Raw genomic sequence first — 22,678 nt, 5'->3', positions numbered from 1 at the left:
AATACATATATGTTTATTGCACAAAAATTAACATAAAAGGGGAAAGTAACAATAACCTCTCCAAAGTACCTACTGATGATGTTTTTGTGGCTACCCTTCCAGATTTTTCTAGATATATGACCGACTTTTTGAAGGTGGGCAGACAGTTCCCAGGGTTTTGCAACCTGCTTTTTTTCTCCTTTGCGGAACAATACATAGCAACCATCTCCCCATGTCTAGGTCGTCATTTCTCAGGAGGACCTGAACGTCCCTGGTAAACACGTCCCATAACCAGCTCGAACAACCCCCCTTGTTGGACACTGTTTGATTCAGCTTCTTATGAATACGCAGTCCCCGAGATGGCATCCTTGTGCACAGGCCTGAGTCTTTCCTTGGGTCAGGTCTATAGATGTGGAGCCCTGGGTCCCACGCGGGGGGTACGGCTGTCACCCTGAAGATACCGCAGATCGCTGACGTCACATTCGCCATCCCGCCCCCAGCAGCGCCGGTGGGCCCCTCTCACCCAAATAACCATTCTGTATCCTTAGGAAGAGGGGCCTGTCCCAGCCAGGCAGGGGATCATGCCAGAGCAGCCCCTCTGCAGCTGTGGGGGAGGCGGGGAAGCCAGCCAGAGTACCATGTGGACAGCGCAGCCATCAGGAACCCTTCAGCCACCTTGGAGTGGGGTTCCCTTCCCTCTGCCTCCAATTGCTCCCAACCCACAGTTCCCGGCCCCATGGCAGCCCCTTGGCTGCCGCCCCCAGCTGGGCCTGAGCCACCTTGCCTGGCACTCTGGCTCTCTCTTCTCAGATGGGGATACAGGCTGGACTCCAGGCCCCATCACACCCTAATCACTTGAGCTTTCTCCTGATTTGCATGTCCTTAAAGCGCCTTGATTAATACTCCTTCCTCGGCTCGCCCAGCTCCAGCCACGAAGGCTCTGATTGCAAAGTGGCCTCAACTCCTTTAAAAATAAAATAAATCCTCCCTAATGCAACCAGAGCCCATGCTTCCCTGAACATTAAGAGATCTGGAGGCATCTCCCAGGAGCCTCATCAGCTTGGGAACACTGGAAACTTCTGGAAGGAATCAGGTCATTTCTCTACCTGGCAGGCCAGAGGCCGTTCTCGGCACTCTTTATTGGCTGCTCACCCTTCGGGCTGAACCTGAAACATCATGGCGGTCGTTGGAAGTAGACACTGTCTTCTCCCTTCCAGAAAATAAACTGAGCCTCAGAGAGGGCAGGCTACTTGCTCAAGGTCACCCAGTCAGGCCGTTTTCAGCTCAGCTGGTGTTTGAATTCAGCACTGTCTGATGCCAGCCAGACCTTTAACTGCCACTCTTCACTGTCTTGTTAAAAGCAGGCTGGGCCTGGAGCTGGGGCTAGGGATGAGGATGAGGCTGGAAAAAGCAGACACATTTAATGAGGTGGCTATGACATCCAGCCCTAGACATCCCTGAAGTGGATGAAGCCGGCCTCACCCTGAAGAAGAGCATCCAGGAGCCCCTCTGCTGTTCCCCAGCTGTATGATCTTGATATCTGTATGTTCTTGATATCTGGGCATGGGGTGAGGCAGGGGTACTGGGTCCCGCTATAACCGCTACAGGACCTTTTCGGCATGATGCATGGTGCGGTGGGCGCACCCCACAGTTGTACCCCGCATTTCCCGCTCATGGCTCTAACCCTCAGCTGCATTCCAGTCTGTATCACCAGAGCCCAAAATGCAGCCTGGGGACTCTGGTTGCTCTCCCCTGCTTGGAAACCCTCTGTGGGGGTCTCTGTGGGGGCAGGATGGCTCCCAGGGTGGCAGGGCACAGAGACTTGGTTAAGCTCTCTGCCCTCCCATCCTCCTTGCCTCCAAGCAACTCCCTTCCCTGCCTGCCGCGGCTCTTCCTGCTTCTCATTAGGGCAGAGTTGCTGGGAGCTGCAAGGTTTAAAATGCTGTGAGTGTAGCACAGTGTTCACCTTTCATCTCCCCGGTTGAGCAGTTTCCCAAGTACTGCTTCTGCCGTTCCTCTCTCCAGGTTCCTCTCCCCATCGCTGGGTCTTCAGGGCCTGTTGCAAGGCCCCTGGGATGGCCTGGACTCTCCTATGAGTTCCTGTTGTCCCTGGCCATCTCTGAGCTTGTTGGGCTGACTGTCCAGCTGAGCTGAGCGTTGCTGTTCCTGGCAGGTACCTGCCAAGCCACTGGGCCTTGGAGCAGGTGTGCACCCACGGTCCACTGGCCAGAGCCTGGCACACCCTCGCTGGCCTCCAGAACACAGCGTGCTCAGGGGCCATACCGCCTGGGGAGCTGTAACACACTGTTCCAGCTCCTCTGGGGACACCTTAGCAGGTGGGGCAGGGATAGCAGGAGGCACAGACAGCCTGGGAACATTCTCCCAGTGCCAGGCCCTTGGGACCCAAAGTGCAGGCATCTGGAACCATGCTCGCCTGCCCCTGGGCCATCCACCCCCACTGCCGTCGATGCTGGCTCCTGGCAGGGGCTGCCTCTCCTCCCTATTTTCTGGGCTCCCAGCTGGGCCTGGGTGCATGAGACCTGAAGGATTCTTGGGCATACTCCCAGGGACCTTTGCAACTCCCAGAGAAAATTGGGGGACTGATAACAACCATGCCAAGTTTTTATTACAAAAACAAAATGAAAACCACACACATTAAAAATCTCACCATCCGAACGGATCATTTGAGGTCAGGAGTTCGAGACCAGCCTGGCCAACCTGGTGAAACCCTGTCTCTACTAAAAATATAAAAATTAGCCGGGTGTGGTAGCGGGCGCCTGTAATCCCAGCTACTCGGGAGGCTGAGGCAGGAGAATCGCCTGAACCCGAGAGGCAGAGCTTGCAGTGAGCCGAGATTGGGCCACTGCACTCCAGCCTGGGTGACAGAATGAGGGGGATCACTTGAGCCCAGGAGTTTGAGATCCACCAGGGTAACATAGTGAGACCCATTTCTACAAAAAATAAAATTATCTGGGCATGCTGGCATACGTCAATAGTCCCAGCTACTCAGGAGGCTGAAGTGGGAGGATCACTTGAGCCCAGGAAGTCGAGGCTGCAGTGAGCAGTGATCACACCAGTGCACTGTAGCCTGGTCAACAGAACAAGACCCTGTCTCAAAAAAGGAAAAAAAAAAAAATTCTCATCATCAACTATCCCATCATTTCATGAAATAAATTTCATTTTATAGCCCAAAAAGTATGAAGGACATAATCTTAGAATAAAGGAAAATCCTCCCCCAAAAAGCACATTTGGTGACCACCACACACCGTGTCGCATGCTGGAGGCCTGAGAAAGCTTTGCCACAGCCAAGCGCCAGGCACTGAGTCCTCATGGAGCACTTGGGATCATCTGTCCCAACACTTTATGCAAAACAATGAATTTTCACCCATGTCCAGACTGTGGTCTGTAGGGTCTGGGATCCTCCCTCAGGCCCCAAGATGGATGAATCTGCCAGAATTTGCATTAGTCTACAGACAACAGAAAACCCCACCAAGCATGGTTTAAACAAATGAAAAGTTTCTTTCTGTGTGTGGAATGTGTCGAGGGAGGTGGTCTGGGGCTGTGGCAGCCTTGATACAAGAGTTCCCAAAGATCCAGGTATCCCTGGCTTCCTCCTTGCCGCCTTGGTGTCTGGCTTTTGTCCTCATAGTCATAAGATGCCGGCTCCACCTCCAGCCATCACATCCACATTCCAGGCAAGTATATTTTTCTTGGAATCTTTGCCTTTTAATTCAGGAAGGGAAACTATCCTCAGGATCATCTGTCTTCATCTCATTGGCCAGAGCTGGGTGCCATGCTCACCACCAGCTGCAAAGGAAGCTGGGAAATTGAGTACTTTAATTTTCTGCATTCTATGATAGAAGAAGGCCAGTGGGAAGGGGGCTGGAATGCATGTTTGAGAGACTGCACAGACAGTTTACTGGAAAGTCTCAGCTGTGTTCTAATGGTGGCAACCTTCAGAGTCCATGGCATCTCCCACCCACCCCAGCATCTCCCAGCTGTCCATCATGGGCTGATTCATTTCATCCCACCCTCAAGTCTGTGTGTGGAATCACGGGCTCCCATGACTTACTGTGGTCTTCAGTGCTCAGTTACTTAAGCAGGAATAGGGGGAGCCTGGTTCAGCCCCCAAGCCTGGGCTCCTTCATCTCTGGACTAGGCCTGATTTCAGTGATAACAGTGTTGCTTCCCACCTGTCGTTGGGTTTCTGGATCCAAAAGCACCTGGTTTCGAAGTCTGTCTTCAAAGGAAGACCCCCAGATAGAGTTGCCGGATAAAATAGAGGACACCCAATTAAATGTGAGTTTCAGATACACCATGAATGAGTTTGTACTGTAAGTATTTGCATGGGACATATCGTACTTCAACTAAAATGTCACTGGTTGTTTATTAGAAATGCACATTTAACTGGGTGTCCTGTTTTTTTTGTTTTGTTTTGTTTTTGTTTTGTTTTGTTTTTGTTTTGTTTTTTTTTTTTTTTTGGAGACGGAGTCTCCCTCTGTCACCCAGGCTGGAGTGCAGTGGCGCCATCCCAGCTCACTGTAACCTCTGCCTCCTGGGTTCAAGTGATTCTCCTGCCTCAGCGTCCCGAGTGGCTGGGATTACAGGTGCGTGCCACCACGCCCAGCTAATTTTTCTATTTTTAGTAGAGATGAGGTTTCACCGTGTTAGCCAGGATGGGCTTGATCTCTTAACTTCGTGATCCGCCCGCCTCGGCCTCCCAAAGTGCTGGGATTGCAGGTGTGAGCCACTGCGCCTGGCCTGGGTGTCCTGTATTTTTATTTGTTCAATCTGGCAACCCCGCCGTCGGAGTCTCAGCCTCAGAACTGAAACCGCTGAACTGAACCGCTGTGCAGAGAGTGCTGCTCCTGGGTTGGGCTGCACAACACTGGCATTCTGACAGGCCAAAGCAGTTACATATCAGCACTTACATACAGTCCAGCCTCATCATTTTCACATAAAGAACAAATGGGGCTCCTGCCACAGCTCAGCCTTTTGGAGACAGAATGGGGTAAACGGCAGGGGGATTGAATCCTCACTCCATCTCTTCCCAGCTAGGAGATCTTGGGCCAGTCACTTTCCCTCTCTGAGCCTCACTTTTTTCTCACCTGTAAAGTGGGTGTGGTCACAGTGAGGACTCCTCGAGGCCTGCATGTCCAGAGCAGAACCGAGCCAGGCAAACAGAACCAGCGTCATCGTTATCCCTGTGGCTTTCTGCAAACTCCAGCCTGCCCTGCCTGTCTCCTGCAGGCGGCTACCTGTGGGCAGGTGCAGGTTTCAGGGTGCATATGGAGGGGAAGTGATGGTGGGGGTACCCCGTGTTTGCAGAGCTGGCTGGAGACCACGGCATTCCTATGGCCCATGTCCCCTCACCCCCACCCCCCTGCCCCAGCGCTGCTGAACCTCGACGTGTGTGTCTGAAGGTCTCCATCCGTGCCTCTCCAGAGGTTGCCCACCTTCCCCTTTGCTGGGCAGTTTGTGTAACGCGGCCAGCAGGCACCGCGAGGTCTTGCTTCCGCACCTCTCGCCCGCTGTCGGAGCTCCATGAGTTGAGCTTGACTGTCCGGGGAGTGGAGCCACCTCTAGCAGGTACCTGGGTGTACCTGTTATCACCCATCTGTCAGCTGCCGCTAGACAGCAGAGGGAGCCCAGCAGGGGGGAGAGAGGGGGCACTCAGAGGGTTGTCTGAGCAGAGGTGGTTCTTTCAGAATCAGAGGAAGGTTGTTGGGTCCTACTCCTTCCCCCAAAACCCCTCAGAGCGAGGATCCTGACCGTCCCTCTTTCTAGCTGCGTGACCCTGGTTGAGTGGGCTCCTCACAGGTGAGGTTCAAGGAGGGGCGGGGCGTCCTGCCTGGAGGTCTCCCAGATGGGGAATCCAAGCCCTAAAAAGGCATAATAACTCGGAGCTGTGTTTCCACCCCGACCCCGCCCCCCGCTCCCCGCAGAGAGTACTGAGCCGGAAAGGAAGGAGGGAGACCGAGGCAGCTCGGAGTCACTGTAGTGCGTGTGAGGAGTGCACTGAGCCCTGTGGGGAGGAACGAGGGAGGACACAGCTGGCGGGTGCCTCAGAGCCGCCCCCCACGCTAGGCTGCCTTCAGGCAGCCCCTGCAAACTGTGAACCCAGAAAAGCCTCTCTCTTCCTGGCCCCCTCCTCTCCTTCCTCTCATCCCCCCAACTTTGCAGCCTTCCCTGGCTTCCTCCTTTCATTGGAGAACAGGCAGACGCTCACCAGGGCCGGGTGTTCACGTGTGTGCATATGTGCCAGTGTGCACACGTATGCGTGCTCCCATAACATGCATGTTTTTCTGAGGGTGTGTGCACGCGTGCGTGTGTGCATCGTGCGGTGTGCGTTAGATGCACACGTGCATGCGTGTGCCTTATGTTGTGCGTGTGTGTGTGTGCGCGCGCGCGCGTGCCTGACCGCGGCGTGCGTGCCGGCGGGAGGAGGGGGCGCCGAGGCCGGGCAGGGGATTTAAAGCTGCTTTCGCGGCTGCCGGCGTGAGCGCTCCTGATAAACAGCCCGGAGCCGAGCCGCCGCGCAGCCGGGCGGGAGGCTGCGTATCAGAGCTCCTGGCAGGCTCGCAAAAAGCTGTCCCCGGCCCGCCGCCGCTCTATCAGCCCACGGAGGGAGGGCGGCGGGGGAGGGAGGGAAAAAGTATTTGCTTCAGCCCTTAATCACGGAATTTGAAATCCCAGCGAGTCGGTGCCATTTATTTTCAGAGGCTGTCAAGGCTGGTTTCAGCATTTAAAAGAAAGGAGGATAAAAAGCATTTGCATTTCTCCCCCACTCTCGCTGCGCGCTCGCCGGCGCTCCCCCTCGTTCTCTGCGCAGCTCGCGGGTCGGGCGTTGGCGGGGAGGGGGAGGCCAGAGGCTTTTCAAGGCGCTGGGGGCTCCGGCCGGCCCGGTGGGGGCCTCCCCCCGCCAGAGTCAGGGGTGTCGGGCGATTCCGGGGTGGGGGCCCGAGTCTGGTCCAGCGGGGCTCTGGGTGGCAGAGGGGGGAAGGTTAAGCGGGGCTGCTGGCTTGGGGAATTTGGGGCCGTCCGCGGGGCTCTCCTCGGGCTCCAAGCTTTCACCCCAGAAAACAGCCCTGAACCCCAAATTTGCTCCAGCCCCAGGGGGCCCTACCTACCCTTCCTGGCTTCCCCAGTGGAAATCTAAGGTACTGGAGGCTTCCAGGGGAGCCAGGGCACCCCTAGGACAACCCCCTCTCTCTGCAGATGGGGAAACGGAGGCCTGGAAACAGAGAACGGTGGGACCAAGGTCACATGATGGCGGAAGGAGGACAAGGAAGGAGGCTGACTGCGTATCCAGCACGTGTTCCGTGCCAAGCCTGTGCAGGGGCCAAGGACCGGGGTCTCTGGACAGCGCCGGTTGCTGGGTCCCACGCTGGGCGACAGGGCCTTTGCAATCAGGCCGACAGGGTTTGAACCCTTGCCACAGCACTTTCCAGATGGCCTTGGCCACTGTCCCCTCTCTGACCTTCAGATGGAGCCCATGGCACCTCCGGAGGGGGTGTGTGCTTCAAGGACCAAATCCACTTGTGCGTGGTTAGGGACGAGGTGGGGGGAGGCAGCTCAGCCACCGGGACCTGTCCTGCCTCCACCCTCTGTGCAACCCCTTTCCTTGCCTTTTGTCTCTGTTGCTTTTAGGGGGTGATTAGCCGCTAGCTCAGCGGCTAGAGGATTCTGTCCCGGAAAAGGCTCCGGAGTTGAGGCCCAGACCCCCAGGGCAAGACGGAATCTGCTCCCCAGGGCACTAACTGAGACTCGGTTCCCTCACTGGTAAAATGAGAAAACTCACTTATGGTCAGGGGTCCCCGAATTAATGCCAGTGAATTCCTTGGCAGAGCATCAAGCACTTGGAGAAGCCCCCACCCCCGGTCATTGTGATGATGGTTTGTTTGTTTGTTTGTTTGTTTGTTTGTTTTGAGACGGAGTCTCGCTCTGTCGCCCAGGCTGGAGTGCAGTGGCGCGATCTCGGCTCACTGCAAGCTCCGCCTCCCGGGTTCACGCCATTCAGGTGATGATGTTTTTTATTTATGTGCCCACCTGCCCCACTCCGTAGATTCCAGGCCCCTCGAGGCCAGGACTGCACCGTTCATCTCGGAATTCGCTTGTTCCTGACTTAGGGGAGTCGCGCTGAGACACCGTGTAGCGCCCATGCCAGGGAGGAAGCGAGACAGCAGGAGCGGAGGAAAGAACCCCGGGCTGTGTTGAGGAAGCCTCCTACTTTTGCCTGAAGTGAGGTTGTTGTCATTGTTGTTGTTGTTTTTTCCACGTGCCATATTCATCCACGTAACCTCAGCCTCTAGTGCAGCGTCCTATTTTTTGGCTTGTATTATTATTTTTAATTGACACATAATAATTGTACATATTTATGGGATGCAGTGTAATATTTTAGTACACGTATACAATGTGTAGTGGTCAAATCAGGGTAATTAGCACATTCAGGGTTGGAGTTTTTCTGTCAATACAGATACTTATAGAAACTTTTTTGTGTGTGAGATAGGGTCTTGCTCTCTTGCCCAGGCTGGAGTGCAGTTGCATGATCACAGTTGCATGATCACAGCTCAAGCCATCCTCCCACCTCAGCCTCCCGAGCAGCTGGGACTACAGGCACAGGCCACCAAACCCGGCGAATTTTTTATTTCTTCTAGATATAGAGTCTCACTATGTTGCCCAGGCTGGTCTCAAACTCCTGGGTGCAAGTGGTTCTACCACCTTGGCCTCCCAAAGTGCTGGGATTACAGGTGGAAGCCACCACGCTTGCCTAAAAATGCCAGTCAATATTATATGTCCTGTTTGGCAATTTATTGCACCTCATTATTTTTCCTGGCTGCGTAGTATTCCATTGTGCACATGTACCTGTATGTGGTTATCCAATCCCCAGAGGATGGGCACATAGGCTGTGTCTCGTTTTGTCCTCTGACCTCAGGGCTGCAGAGAACAGGCTGGCCTCATACAGCAGGCATCATTATTGGTGTCAGTGGGGCCCCTGTTCTGATAGTCACAGAGAGGCACGGGTGGCTGTGGGAAGCTCTATCCCCTTTCATAGGGAAAGGCAGTTTAGGGCTCTGGAAAGCCAGGGCTGGGAGGGAAATGGCGTCAGGGAAACCAGCATAGAAGTCCCTATCTGGCCATCTTGGCGGAACCCAAAGCCTCGAGTCCATAGTGGGCACCTGACTCAGCAGGGAGGAGGGGTGGGAGGCCTAGAGCTTTGTGGCAAGGCAGGCAGGGCTTTCCTTCTTGATTCCTTCCTTCCTTCCTTCCTTCCTCCCTCCCTCCCTCGTTTCTTTTCTTTTCTTTTCTTTCTTTCTTTCTTTCTCTCTTTCTTTTTCTTTCTCTCTCTCTTTCTTTCTTTTTCTTTTTCTTTTTTCTGAGACAGAGTCTTGCTTTGTTACCCAGGCTGATGTGTAGTGGTGTGATCTCGGCTCACTGCACCCTTCACCTCCCAGGTTCAAGCGATTATCCTGCCTCAGCCTCCCAAGTAGCTGGGACTACAGGTGTGCACCAGCACAGCCAGATAATTTTCGTATTTTTAGGAGAGATGGGATTTCGCCATGTTGGCCAGGCTGGTCTCAAACTCCTGGCCTCAAGTGATCCACCCACCTCGGCTCCCAGAGTGCTGGGATGACAGGTGTGAGCCTCCGCGCGTGGCCTCCTTCTTGATTCTGTTGTTTGTGCCTCAAAGGGAATATTCAGAGTGTGGCTCATGAAGTCTGGCCAACCTCCATCGGTTTGCAAGCTCTGGCACCTCGGAGCCTCCGTTTCCCAATCTATAATAAGAGGACAGTAATGGCACCCACCTCACAGGGCAGCTGTGAGGGCTCCGTGAGGGAGTCCAGGCAAAGCCTTTCAGCGAGTTTCCTGAAATGCTGTGAGGTCTCAGGGAAGGCTTGCCATCGTCATTATTGTTTCTAATGACATTTTCAGAAATCTGAATGTAAAAAGACCTTCTCTGAGTTGGGTGTCAAAACCAGAAAAAGTCTGTGGTGGGATGTGTGTGTGTGTGTTTCCTTCTCACACTGTCCCTTGCACGTGGGCCCGGGCCCCTGCCTGGTTCTCTTTCTCACTATCTGGGACCCCCTAGACTAAATCCATCTCTCCAAGAATCACTGTCTTGCCCTCTCTGTCCTTCTGAGACCTGGGCGGCCTGGGAGGAGAAACGCCCACCCCCCCACCCCGTCCGCACCACCACTTTCCCATCCAGCCCCACCCTCAGCCTCTTTAATACAGGCTCACCTGGGGCCTCAGTGCCCAGTCCTCCCAGCGCCCGCCCCAGCTGCACTTGAGTCCTGGATCTATCATCACCCCTTGCTGTGGGAAGTGGCTTTAACCTCCCTGGGCCTCAGTTTCTCTATCTGTAAAATGAGGAGCATAATAAAAAGAACATAAGGTTTTTCTGCCCCCTGCCCAGCCCTGCTGAAACAAACAAGCAGACAAGAAATTCACAACCCCCCAGAGGCACTTAGAGCCTGGGAGATTCAGCCGCAAAGGAGTGATCACAGGGTCACAGGGTCCTGGGATGCACAAGGCTCCTTCTCTCCCTTTCCTCCAGGAGGAGTTGGATTTACTTATGTAAACCCCTGCCCTCCCTTGACCCTGTGCACTCTGGGGAGCACCTAGATTTGCAGGCAGGGTGGAGACAGAGCTGAGCTGAAAGGTGGGGTGTGGGCTCCCCCAGAGCAAGCTCTTCCGGCACCCTGGTGGGGTGTGCAGCTGCATTGCTGGCTCAAGACGCCCCCACACCCAACTAGGATCTTTTTTTTTTTGAGACGGAGTTTCTCCCAGGCTGAAGTGCAGTGGCGCGATCTCAACTCACCGCAACCTCCGCCTCCCAGGTTCAAGCGATTCTCCTGCCTCAGCTTTCCACGTAGCTGGGATTACAGACATGCACCACCATGCCTGGCTAATTTTTGTATTTTTAGTTAAGACAGGGTTTTGCCGTGTTGGCCAGGCTGGTCTCGAACCCCTGACCTCAGGTGATCCACCTGCCTCGGCCTCCCAAAGTGCTGGGATTACAGGCGTGAGCCACCGCGCCTGGCCTCAACTCAGATCTTTAACTCCACTACCATTTGTGAGTGTTCCGCGTGGGCTACATCCTAGGCCAAGCATTTTCTCACCCTGGCCTCAAGAAGAAGATGGAACGGGGCAAGACCTGAGAAGCATGTAGACCTTCAGGATTTTCTCAGTCTGTCAGTTAATCTTGTTTATGATCGATGAGCAAGTCTCTCTCCCTCTCAAAGCCTCAGTTTTCTTACCTATAAAATGGGGCTACATGAGGAGTCAATGAGCTAAGGGTGTGAAGCTGCTGGCACAAAGCCCCACACACGTAAGCCTTAACCAGTGCCAACCGGATGATAGATGGTGCCGTTGTGCCCAGCAATTCCTTCTCCTAAGCAGGTTATACCATCCTGTCCCCAGAACGTCCTTCCACGCCCTCTGACGAGGCTTGGCCATGTGACTTACTCTGGCCAATGAAATGTGAGCAGAAGTGACCACACATCAGTGGCCAGCAGAAGCTTTAAAAGCTACACCTGTAGTCCTAGCTACTTGGGAAACTGAGGTGGGAGGATTGCCTGAGTTCAGGAGTTCGAGGCTGCAGTGAGCTATGATTGTGCTACTGCACTCCAGCCTGGGTGACAGAGTAAGACCCTGTCTCAAAAAAAAAAAAAAAAAAAGGCTGGGCACAGTGGCTCACGCCTGTAATCCCAGCACTTTGGGAGGCCGAGGCAGGTGGATCACCTGAGGTCAGGAGTTCGACACCAGCCTGGTCAACATGATGAAACTCCGTCTCTACTAAAAATACAAAAAAAAAAAAAATCAGCTGGGCGTGGTGGCCTGCGCCTGTAATTCCAGCCACTCAGGAGGCTGAAGCAGGAGAATCACTTGAACCCAGAAGGTGGAGGTTGCAGTGAGCCGAGATCGCACCATTGCACTCCAGCCTGGGCAACAAGAGTGAAACTCTGTCTCAAAAAAAAAAAAAGAGGCGATTTGACCCAGACATATTCAGAGGGAAGATGACATGGAGACCCCGGGGAGAAATCAACCATCCATAAACCAACGTGGGAGGCCTGGAACAGATCCTTCCCTACGGCGCTCATGAGGAACCAACCTGCTGACACTTTGATCTTGGATTCCCAGCCTCCCAAACTGTGAAACAATGTGTTCCTGTGTTTCAGCCACCCAGGACTTTGTGACCACAGCCCTAGCAAACGAATATGCCGCATTTCACAGGGCCCTACAGGCAGGAGATGGGCTCTAAGGGAATTAACCTACTTGCAAGCAGAAATGAAAGGGAAAGAGAAAATCCAGAAATGTTGGATTTGCAGGATTGAAAAAGGCAACTATTCCTCATCTCGGTCCAATGAAAGAGCAACTAAGTGAGTGCTCCAGGCACCCAGTGCCCAAAGGTCCATAGTCCGTGGGAGGATCCAGACACTGTCACGTGCAGGAGGCCACCTGTGCTGCAGGAGGCTGAGCTTGGGTGCTGTGCCCCCAGCTGGGAGAAGGCTGGGGTGGGCCAGAGAAGCTGTGCTTGGGCACAAACCACTTATCCCCGAGTTGGAAAAAGGTGCGATCCAATTCTCCACCCCATCCTGCCAGTTCATCACCCAGACAACCTAGAGTGAGCACCCAGGGCCATTTTTGGAAAATCCTGCTCTTTTGCATAATAAGTGGGCAAAACAGACACAGTCCCTGCCCCTCTGGCAGTTTGTCGCTTCTGCAAGACTCAAGTGCCAAATGACATTTTAGAAAAAATTTCTGACATATTTGTGCTTGGAACACACAATATGATCTTGGAGCAGATAAGAGTTTTAAATTTAACTTTGTCTGTCCCCAGAAATGTATTGTTTGAGAAGTCTAATTGTGAATTTTAAGCTTTCTTTCTTCTTCTTCTTCTTCCTTTTCTTTTCTGTTTTTTTTTGAGACAGGGTCTTACTCTGTCACCCAGGCTGGAATGCAGTGACGTGATCCCAGCTCACTGCAGCCTTGACCTCCTGGGCTTAAGCAATCCTCCTTCCTCAGCCTCCTGAGTAGCTGGGACCACAGGCATGTGCCACCATGCCCAGCTAATTATGAATTTTAAACTTTCTGTGAAGACTCTTTAAAATGGATACTCTACAAATAGTCAATAAAGAATATTCTAGGCTTAAGAAAATAATAATAATAAAACTAAGAAACACTCTGTGTGATAGAGCCCAGTTAAGACTCAATCTCAGGGTAAAGATCATACCAAGGGTGTGGCCATCACGCCCTTTGTTGAAACCTCAGAAAAGCTCGCAGGCCCACAGTTCTGTCTAGAAAGCCATGTCTAGAAGAAAGTTAGGTGTGTCTTTTTTTTTTTTTGAGACAGAGTTTCACTCTGTCACCCAGGCTGGAGTGCAATGGTGTGATCTCAGCTCACGGCAACCTCTGCCTCCCGGGTTCAAGTGATTCTCCTGCCTCAGCCTCCCGAGTAGCTGGGGTTACAGGCATGCGCCACCATGCCCGGCTAATTTTGTATTTTTAGTAGAGACAGGGTTTCTCCATGTTGGCCAGGCTGGTCTTGAACTCCCGACCTCAGGTGATCCTCCCACCTCGGCCTCCCAAAGTGCTGGAATTACAGGCGTGAGCCACCGCACCCGGCCTTGGGTGTATCTTTGGCAAAAAGAGCTGAGTGACAACAATTGGGCAAAAGTTACGAAGTTTTAAAGAGGGTGGCACTGTCCGCAGAGCTGTCAGCTGGATTAAAAGAGACTGTGACCGTCAACAACACAAAACCACCTCTGGGCGCCAACGGGGAAGCAGCCCGAGGAAGCTGCTCAGCCCCCAGGGAGACCCCCTTCTCCAGGGTCCTCATCCCGTGTGGTCAAGGAGGTTATAGAAAAGGAGGCCTCCCAGAGGACGGCCCAAGGGCAGGAGAACAGGGGAGTCGGGAGTAATTTCCAGAGAGCACCATGGGGCCTGGTCAAGGGGTTTCTTTCCCCAGGGCAGGTGGCACTTGCCGAATCCACCCAGCAGGACTCAGAACTCATGAGGACCAGCACTTGCTACTGCTCCACTCCTCTCCTTTCTTTTTTTTAAATTTTTGTTGTTGTTGTTGCTTGTTTGTTTGTTTGATACGGAGTCTCACTCTGTCACCCAGGCTAGAGGGCAGTGGCACAGTCTCGGCTCACTGCAGCCTCTGCCTCCTGGGTTCAAGCGATTCTCCTGCCTCAGCCTCCTGAGTAGCTGGGATTACAGGTGTCCGCCACCATGCCTGGCTAATTTTTGTATTTTTGGTAGAGATGGGGTTTCACCATGTTGGCCAGGCTGGTCTTGAACTCCTGACCTCAGGTGATCCACCCGCCTCAGCCTCCCAAAGTGCTGGGATTACAGGTGTGAGCCACCACGCCCGGCCCTTTTTTAACTTTTAAGACAGAGTTTTGCTCTGTCGCCCAGGCTGGAATACAGTGGTGTGATGACAGTTCATTGCAGCTTCAACCTCCCAGCTCAAGTGATCCTCCTGCCTCAGCCTCCTGAGTAGCTGGGACTACAGGCATGAACCACCATGCCTGGCTAATTTTTGTATTGTTTTGTAGAGACGGGGTCTCGCTATGTTGCCCAGGCTGGTCTTAAACTCCTGGGCTCAAGCGACCCTCCCACCTTGGCCTCCCCAAATGCTGGGATTACAGGTGTGAGTCACCACACCGCCTCTATTCTTCTCTTCTCTTCTCTTCTCTCTTTCTTTCTTTCCTTCCTTCCTTCCTTCCTTCCTTCCTTCCTTCCTTCCTTCCTTCCTTTCTCTTTTCTCTCTCTCTCTCTTTCTCTCTTTCTTTTTTCTTTGCTCTCACTGTATCACCCAGGCTGGAGTGCAGTGGTGCAATCTTGGCTCACTGCAGCCTCCACTTCCTGAGTTCAAGCAATTCTCATGCCTCAGCCTCCCAAGTAGCTGGGATAACAGGTGCATGCAACCATGCCTGGCTAATTTTTGTATTTTTAGTAGAGATGGGTTTCGCCATGTTGTCCAGGCTGGTCTTGAACTCCTGGCCTCAAGTGATCCGCCCACCTCCCAAAGTGCTGGGATTACAGGCATAAGCCATTGCGCCCAGTCTTGTTCTTCTCCTTTCCAACGGAGAGCGTTTGTGGGTCATCCTATTCCACCATTGTATGTTGAGTGTATTACTTTGCCAGGGCCACCATAACGAGATACCACATACTGGGTGGCTTGAACAATAAAAATGTATTTTCTCACAGCTTTGGGGGCTGGAAGTCGAAGATCAAGGTGCCAGCAGGGTTGGTTTCTTCCAAGGCCCTCCCTCCCTGGCGCACCTGTGTCCTCAGGTGGCCTCCTCCCTGTGCACACCTGCCTGACGTCTCAGTCTGTGAGTCCACATTTCCTTCTTATAAGGACACTAGACACATTGGATTAAGGCCCACCCTGACGACTTCATTTTAACTGAATTACCACTTTAAAGATTTTATCTCCAGCCAGGCACGGTGGCCCACGCCTGTAATCCCAGCACTTTGGGAGGCCAAGGAAGGCAGATCCTTTGAGGTCAGAAGTTCAAGACCAGCCTGGCCAACATGGTGAAACCCCCTCTCCACTAAAAATACAAAAAAACTAGCCCACGCTAAAAAATTACAAAAAATTTGAAGATCATTTGAGGTCAGAAGTTCAAGACCAACCTGGCCAACATGGTGAAACCCGGTCTCTACTAAAATACAAAAATAGTAGTCCACGCTAAAAAATTAGCATGCAACACCACGCCTCTCATCCCAGCTACTCGGGAGGCTGAGGCACAAGAATCGCTTGAACCCAGGAAACAGAGGTTGCAGCAAGCCGAGATCGCATCACCGCACTCCAGCCTGAGCAACGACAGAGTGAGACTCCGTCTCAAAAAAAAAAAAAAGATATTATCTCCAAATACATTACTTTGTAAAGTACTGAAGGTGGGGGCTTCAACATATGAATTTGGGTGGGGAGACAATTCAACCCATAACAGTGTGTGAGATCAGAAAATTCCTCCCGCCCCCCCGCCACCCCATTTACAGGTCTCCTATAGAGAGAAGCGTTGACTGGGGACACTCGCTGGGTTGCGTTTTGCTGGTGGCTGGGCTGGAAGGTCCACAAATGTTCACTTCATGTGAGTGGCACCTCAGGGCTCTTCCACAGGCCCTTCTCTCCATGCAGCTCTCTTGGGCTTCCTCACAGCATGGCGGGGTTTTTCACGGTGGCTGGCTTCCAAGAGGAAGCACTTCAAGCTGGGTGAGAGCAGATGCCTCAAATCTCTGCAGCCTCAGCCTCGGAAGTCACATAGCGTCGCTTCTGCTGCATCCTGTTGATGAAAGCCAGTCCTGGAGTCAGCCCAGATCCAAGGGGAGGAGGAAAAGACTCCAGGTCTTGCTGAGAGTAATGACTAAGAATCTGCAGCCATCTCCAATCCACCACGCCCATGCAAGAGACGGGAGTGATATTTGCAACCAAGATGGTGAACGGCAGCAGATTGGTCACTGTTTCCAGTTATTCACCATCCCCTCAGTGAGAGGATTATCCATCCTGCCCCATTGCTATGTGACATGCAGAGCATCCAGTGCTGGGTACACTTCCCCTCCCCACCAAATCATGTTTGGCCACGTGACGCGTTAGCCAGTGAATCCGGAGCCCAAGTCCTAGCAGGCCATTCAAAAGAGAAGCTTCAAGAGCCATCACGTGGGTTGGCCAGCCTGCCTGCACTTTTCCCTTTAAACAGAGCTGCGTTTTCTAGAGAGAGGCCTCACACAAGCCTCCCTGTTCCACAGAATACAAATCCAATTGGTAAGACTTCTATCCATCTTAAGAAACCTTTACATTTTTAAATCTCTCCATTCTCAAATATTCAAAGCCCTTAAATTCATTTATTTTTCTATAACACCTGACAAGTTTGATATGTCAAAGCACCACCCATTCCTTCTTAATCCACAGGAACTCATTGAGGGTAGGGAACCTGGGAGGTCACCACAGCCTGTAAATCCAAGCCTGGATGTAGTGAGTGTGTGGGGTGGCCAGGCTTTCTGCAGGTATGTGCACATTGAAGGCCAAATCTCAGCTTTGAACTGAGTCCCGAGCTTAGGACTCCTCCTGACTCTCTTCTGGGAACACTGTGGCTCAGAGAGGTTAAGTGAGTTGCCCAAGGCCACTCAGGTAGTAAGTGGCAGGGCCAAGACTGGACCCCAGGGCCATCTTGCTCCAAAGTTCCTAACCACTAGACTCTCCGGCTCTCACCCTGTACGTGGGCTGTAGATATTTGGTTTTATTTTATTTTTTAATTTTATTTTGAGACAGGGTCTCTCTCTGTCATCCAGGCTGGAGTGCAGCGGCACAATCATGGCTCACTGCAGCCTCGACCTCCCTGGGCTCAGGTGATCCTCCTACCTCAGCCTCCCGAGTAGCTGGGACCACAGGTGCATGCTACCACATCCGGCTAAGTTTTGCTTTTTTTTTTTTTTTTCTTGAGATGGAGTTTTGCTCTTGTTGCCCAGGCTGGAGTGCAAAGGCACAATCTCAGCTCACCGCAAACTTTGCCTCCAGGGTTTAAGCTATTCTCCTGTCTCAGCCTCCTGAGTAGCTGGGATTACAGGCATGCACCAGCACACTCAGCTAATTTTGTATTTTTAGTAGAGACAGAGTTTCTCCATATTGGTCAGGCTGGTCTCGAACTTCTGACCTCAGGTGATTTGCCCTCCTCAGCATCCCAAAGTGCTGGGATTACAGGCGTGAGCCACCGTGCCCAGCCATTTTTGCATTTTTTTTTTTTTTTTTAGTAATGAGCTTTTGCCATCTTGCCTAGGCTGGTCTCAAACTGCTAGGCTTAATTGACCTGCCCACCTCAGCCTCCCAAGTGCTGGGACTGCAGGCGTGAGCCATGGTGCTGGCCCTAGATATTTGTTAAGTGGATGAATAAACTACCCAGTGGTTCCTTTGGAAACCTGAAAGGTTTTGGATGCAGTGATAGAGGTGTTCCAATCTCAAGGATTGGCTAAAAGCTATAGGAACTTGGGGTGGGGTAGGATACACTGAATGGGGTCCACTCTCTCCCCAACAATTCCTCCTCTGCCCTCAGAGGAGAATCTGGTGTTTGTAATGCAGAATCTGGAGAATGTGTCAAAATGATAGTGACACTGACATTTACTGAGAGATTGCAATGCCCAGCCCCCAGCCTCAGAGCCCTCCCTGATTTTACTCCTTTACATCTTCTCAGGGATGTGGTGAGGTTAGAGACCATCATTATTCCCATTTCACTATTGAGAAAACTGAGGCACACAGTAGGCTGAATCCGTGCTTCCCAAACTATCTGTGATGAAGGAACTTCGAGAAAAAATGTTCCAATCTGTCAGGAATGATATTTTTATAATATACACAGTCACAATGGGATGTAGGCAGTGTCAAATTGCTATGAAAGTTGCTAAATGCTTATTCTCAGTTCTATACTTAGCGTGTCGTGTCCACAAACAGTGTGTGGCCCAGCACTGATCCTCGGAACCGCGCCTTGGGTAGCGCGGGGTCAAGTCACAGCGTGTGACTCGCGGGGCCAGGATTTGGACCCAGAGGGTCTCGCTCCAGAGCGTGGGCTCTGAACCACTCACCAGAGGGGCATGGATCATGAGGACGGGCGGGGAAGGGTCTGCCCACTGAACACATTACATAACAAATATTCGAGGGAGAAGGGGAGAATGCAGGCTGGTGTCAGGACTGTCAGGCAGCCTCCAGCATGCGCAAAACAACAGCCAGTCTAATGGAGAGAACCGGAGCAAGGAAACGGGTGCTGGTGAGAGCTGTTGCTGTGGGGTTTGAATTCGGCCCCTTTGAGGCTCTTCGGGAGTCACAAGGACATTCAGAAAGTTCGTTTAAATGACTTGTGACTGCTGGATTATCAGGTCCCAGGAGGCAGCAACTGAACTACATGGAAGCCCAGCTTTTATTTGGGTTACACGGGCACCAGTCTAGGTTTCCACACATCCCTCTCCACTCCCAAATAAGTTATTTATGCTTATTTTATCACTTTTTTTTTTCTTGAGATGGAGTCTTCCTCTGTCACCCAGGCTGGAGTGCAGTGGTGCCATCTCAGCTCACTCCAACCTCCGCCTCCCGAGTTCAAACGATTCTCCTACCTCAGCCTCCTGAGTAGCTGGGATTACAGGCGCACGCCAACACGTCCGGCTAATTTCTGTATTTTTAGTAGAGACAGGATTTCACCATGTTGGCCAGGATGGTCTCGAACTCCTGACCTCATGATCCGCCCACCTCGGCCTACCAAAGTACCGGGATTACAGGCATGAGCCACCGAATCTGGCCATTTTTTTTCTTTTTTTTTGAGATAGGGTCTCACTCTGTCACCCAGGCAGGAGGCCAATGGCACGATCTCAGCTCACTGCAGCCTCGACTTCCCAAGCTCAGGCAATCCTCCCACCCCAGCCTCTTGAGTAGCTGTGACTACAGGCACACAACACCACGCCCAGCTAATTTTTTTTGTATTTTTAGTAGAGACAAGTTCTCGCCTTGTTTTCCAGGTTGGTTTCGAACTCCTGGGCTCAAGTGATCCACCCGCCTCAGTCTCCCAAAGTGCTGGAATTACAGATGTGAGCCAATGTGCCCAGTCCCCTCCCAAAGAATTTAAAACACCACTAAATGGTTACCTCCTGAGGGTTCAGTGAATACTCCTTGGGTTAGTGAAGAATGAATACACAGATAAGTGATCAGCCATAAAGTCATCTTCCATGTCCACTGTGTGCAAGGCTCGAAGCAAATGTCAGATACAGAGGACCGGGAGGAGACCCAACCCCTCCAAATACCAAAGGGGGCCAACCAAAGAGGGTCATCGATAAGGGATGGGATTAACAGTGGTTGTATTAGGCCGGGTGCGATGGCTCATGTCTGTAATCCCAGCACTTTGGGAGGCCAAGGCGGGTGGATTGCCTGAGGCCAGGAGTTCGAGACCAGCCTGGCTAACATGGCAAAACCTCGTCTCTAATACAAAAAAAAAAAAGAGTGAGCGGTTATATTTTCTTCATTGGATTCATCTGTATTTTCTACAATATCTACAATAGGCATGCATTACTTATGTAATAAGAATGAGATTATTTTGGCAAAAATAAAACAGTTCCCACTTTAAGCCTGCCCCTAATTCAGCTGAAGAAAAGACGGTTGGCCCATTGAGGGTAAGGATACCACAGACAAAGGTGCTCAATAAATGTCTGGGTTACATTTCAGTCACGCACCAGGAGCAGAAAGGAGGAAGAGGCCTTTTTGAGAAGGGTTCCTTTTCTTTGTCTCTTTCTCTATCTCCTGCCCCTGCCGGTGCCGCCACCCCTAGTGTGGAAGCTCGCTGTGGACAAGGTCAGACTGCCTGGGGCTATTCCCTCCACTGGGGCAGGGTCTGTGACAGCCGCAGTTGCCCCAGGATGGCTGGGCAGTGTCGGCTCCTGCCTCGATGGCTGACGTCTCCTTCCAGTTCTTTGTTCAGTTTCCAGGGGGACCAGGGATGGAGAAAGGCAGGCAGCACAGCCCGCGGACCTGCAGAGCCACAGCAGAGAGGCAATGCTTCACGTCCCCCTGGGCCTCCGTGGCCCTGGCCCTGCACACAGCACGGCTGCCTCCTCCCTCCGACTTATTTCCGGTCACCTGGCTGGTGGGTCCCTTGGGGCAGAGCGCAGGGTCCCCAGCTTTGCTCCTCGCTCTCCTCCCAGCTCCTGCCTCTCCTCTTTCTGGCTGCCTCAGCGGCTGCTCAAGGTCAAGGAACAAACAGATAAACCCTTTCTCTGGAGCCGGCTTGGAGAGGACGCCTCCAGCTACAATCCAATTCTGAGTCAGGGCCAGGGCTCTCTCTTTCCTGTGAATGTGAAGACAGGAAGGAAATTTTCGCAGCCATAAAATCGGTAAAAATGTTTTGTAGGCAGAGAAGAGGCCAAGCAGTTGGCTTTGGTTTAAGGCACAAACAGCAAACGGGAACGGTCAGACCCAGGGAGGGAGGGCCTGGGGGGTAAACTCTAATATTCGGGCAGCCAGTGCAAGATTTTTTGTTGCCCCAGGGCCAGTCAGGTGTCGGACGTGGTGTGGAGGACACGGACTTGGTTCCCGGCTCACGGGGACGGGATGATGTGGGGGTCTGACCAGGCAGTTGAAGACTCGGGACTCTTCTAGGCTGTTAGCCAAGATGGCCCAGGGGCGGGAGCCAGGACTGTGGATTCAGAGACGCAGTGTGGACGGCAATGAACTAGATGGCTCTCATGTCTTAGAGGGATGAACCTGGAGCCCAGAGGAGTGGACATGGGCCAGCCTGGGAAGGGTCATTCAGGCTGTGGCGGGGATTTAGGACTTTATCCAGAGGGCAGCGGGAGGCATGACAATGGAGAGGGGGACGTGACCCAGCTTATGTGTTAGAAAGACTCCTCTGACTGCACTGTGTGTGTGGCCTGGAGGCAGGAAAGGCAGAGAGAAGGCGGCTGCCATTCCTGCCCATGTAGGTGACCAGGCAGGGCAAGGATGGTGGAGAGTCCAGCTGTGCTGCGGGCAGAATCATTAGATGCTGGTGACTGGATATGGCGGGGTGCTGGGGAGACAGGAAGGGGATAAGGCCAACACTCAGGAGCCCCAAGAGGAAGAAGAGGAGGAGGAGGCTTTAGGGGGAGGTTTCATATTTTTTGTGTTTTTGTTTGTTGGTTTGTTTTTATAGAAAGACAGGTTCTCACTTTGTTCCCCAGGCTGGTCTCAAACTCCTGGCCTCAAGCAATCCTCCCACCTTAGCCTCCCAAAGTGCTGAGATTACAGGCATGAGTTACCGTGCCTGGCCACCTGTATTTTTTATCTCTTGAATATTTGGGGGGCTCTGGCCAAGTACATGGGGCAGGACACCAAGAAGGATAAGGCACAGCCCTGCCCAAAGAAGCTGGAATCCACACACGGCAACAGAAAGCTTGCAGGGGTGGAACTGCAGGTTTTCACTATGAGCATATTGGGAGTTCAAAGGATTGGGGAGCCTGGAGGGACATGGGGGACAGGCCTATTTGGAAGGGCCGGTGGTAAACAGCCAGAGGACGAGGACCTGGCCTTCTGTACCTTCCACATTCCCTTCTTGGTTGGCCCTGCTCCATGCCGGGCAGGTGGTCCCAGCTCCACGGCCTGGCCCTGCTGCCCACTCCAGCCTAAGTAGCGTCTCCTGTGCTCTGGTGGGCCACCCGCTCTGAAGTGACTGCCAGAATGCAACTGGATGGCCCTCAAGAGGCCTCTTGCCTCCTGTCCTCTGTTGGGAATACCTTCTCTTCCTCTCTAGCCTAGGAGCCTCCGACTCATTCTCCTGTCTCAGCGTAGGTTTCTTCCTCCTAAAAGCCTTTCCTAGCCCAGAAACTGGACTGAGTGCACCTCTCCTGTGCTGAAGAAATGTTCTTTGGATGGAAGGATGGAAAGATGAAGGGACAGAGGGATGGGGAGATGGAGGGATGGAGTATGGAGGGATGGGGGATGAGGAGATGGGGGATGGGGATGAAGGGATGGAGGGATGGGGATGAGAGATGGAGGGATGGGAGGATGGGGATGGAGGGATGGGAGGATGGGGGATGGAGGGATGGGAGGATGTGGGATGGAGGGATGGGGGATGGAGGGATGGAGGGATGGGGGATGGAGGGATGGAGGGGTGGAAGAGGGGGGATGGGGGATAGAGGGATGGAGGGATGGAGTAGAGGGATGGGGATGGAGTGTGGA

At 52.7% G+C, this 22,678-nt stretch overlaps 1 long non-coding RNA gene across 3 annotated transcripts in view; it reads left to right on the top strand.

Moving 5' to 3' along the window:
* The window catches only part of LOC117974378 (uncharacterized), a 30,075-nt gene extending 9,268 nt beyond the window's left edge, over positions 1-20,807 (top strand). For 2 of the 3 annotated variants that reach the window (XR_008626556.1, XR_008626557.1), the window contains exon 2: positions 7,198-9,977. This is a non-coding gene — a long non-coding RNA (uncharacterized LOC117974378). Of the gene's footprint in view, positions 1-7,197; positions 9,978-12,161 lie in introns of those variants that run through there. The other variant, XR_004664366.3, reaches the window with a different exon arrangement.
* The last annotated feature ends 1,871 nt before the right edge of the window (positions 20,808-22,678 follow it).

Source organism: Pan paniscus, chromosome 11 (genome assembly GCF_029289425.2).
Source record: "Pan paniscus chromosome 11, NHGRI_mPanPan1-v2.0_pri, whole genome shotgun sequence".
Classification (NCBI taxonomy): Eukaryota; Metazoa; Chordata; class Mammalia; order Primates; family Hominidae; genus Pan; species Pan paniscus.
This window is presented reverse-complemented; position numbering and strand designations above follow the sequence as displayed.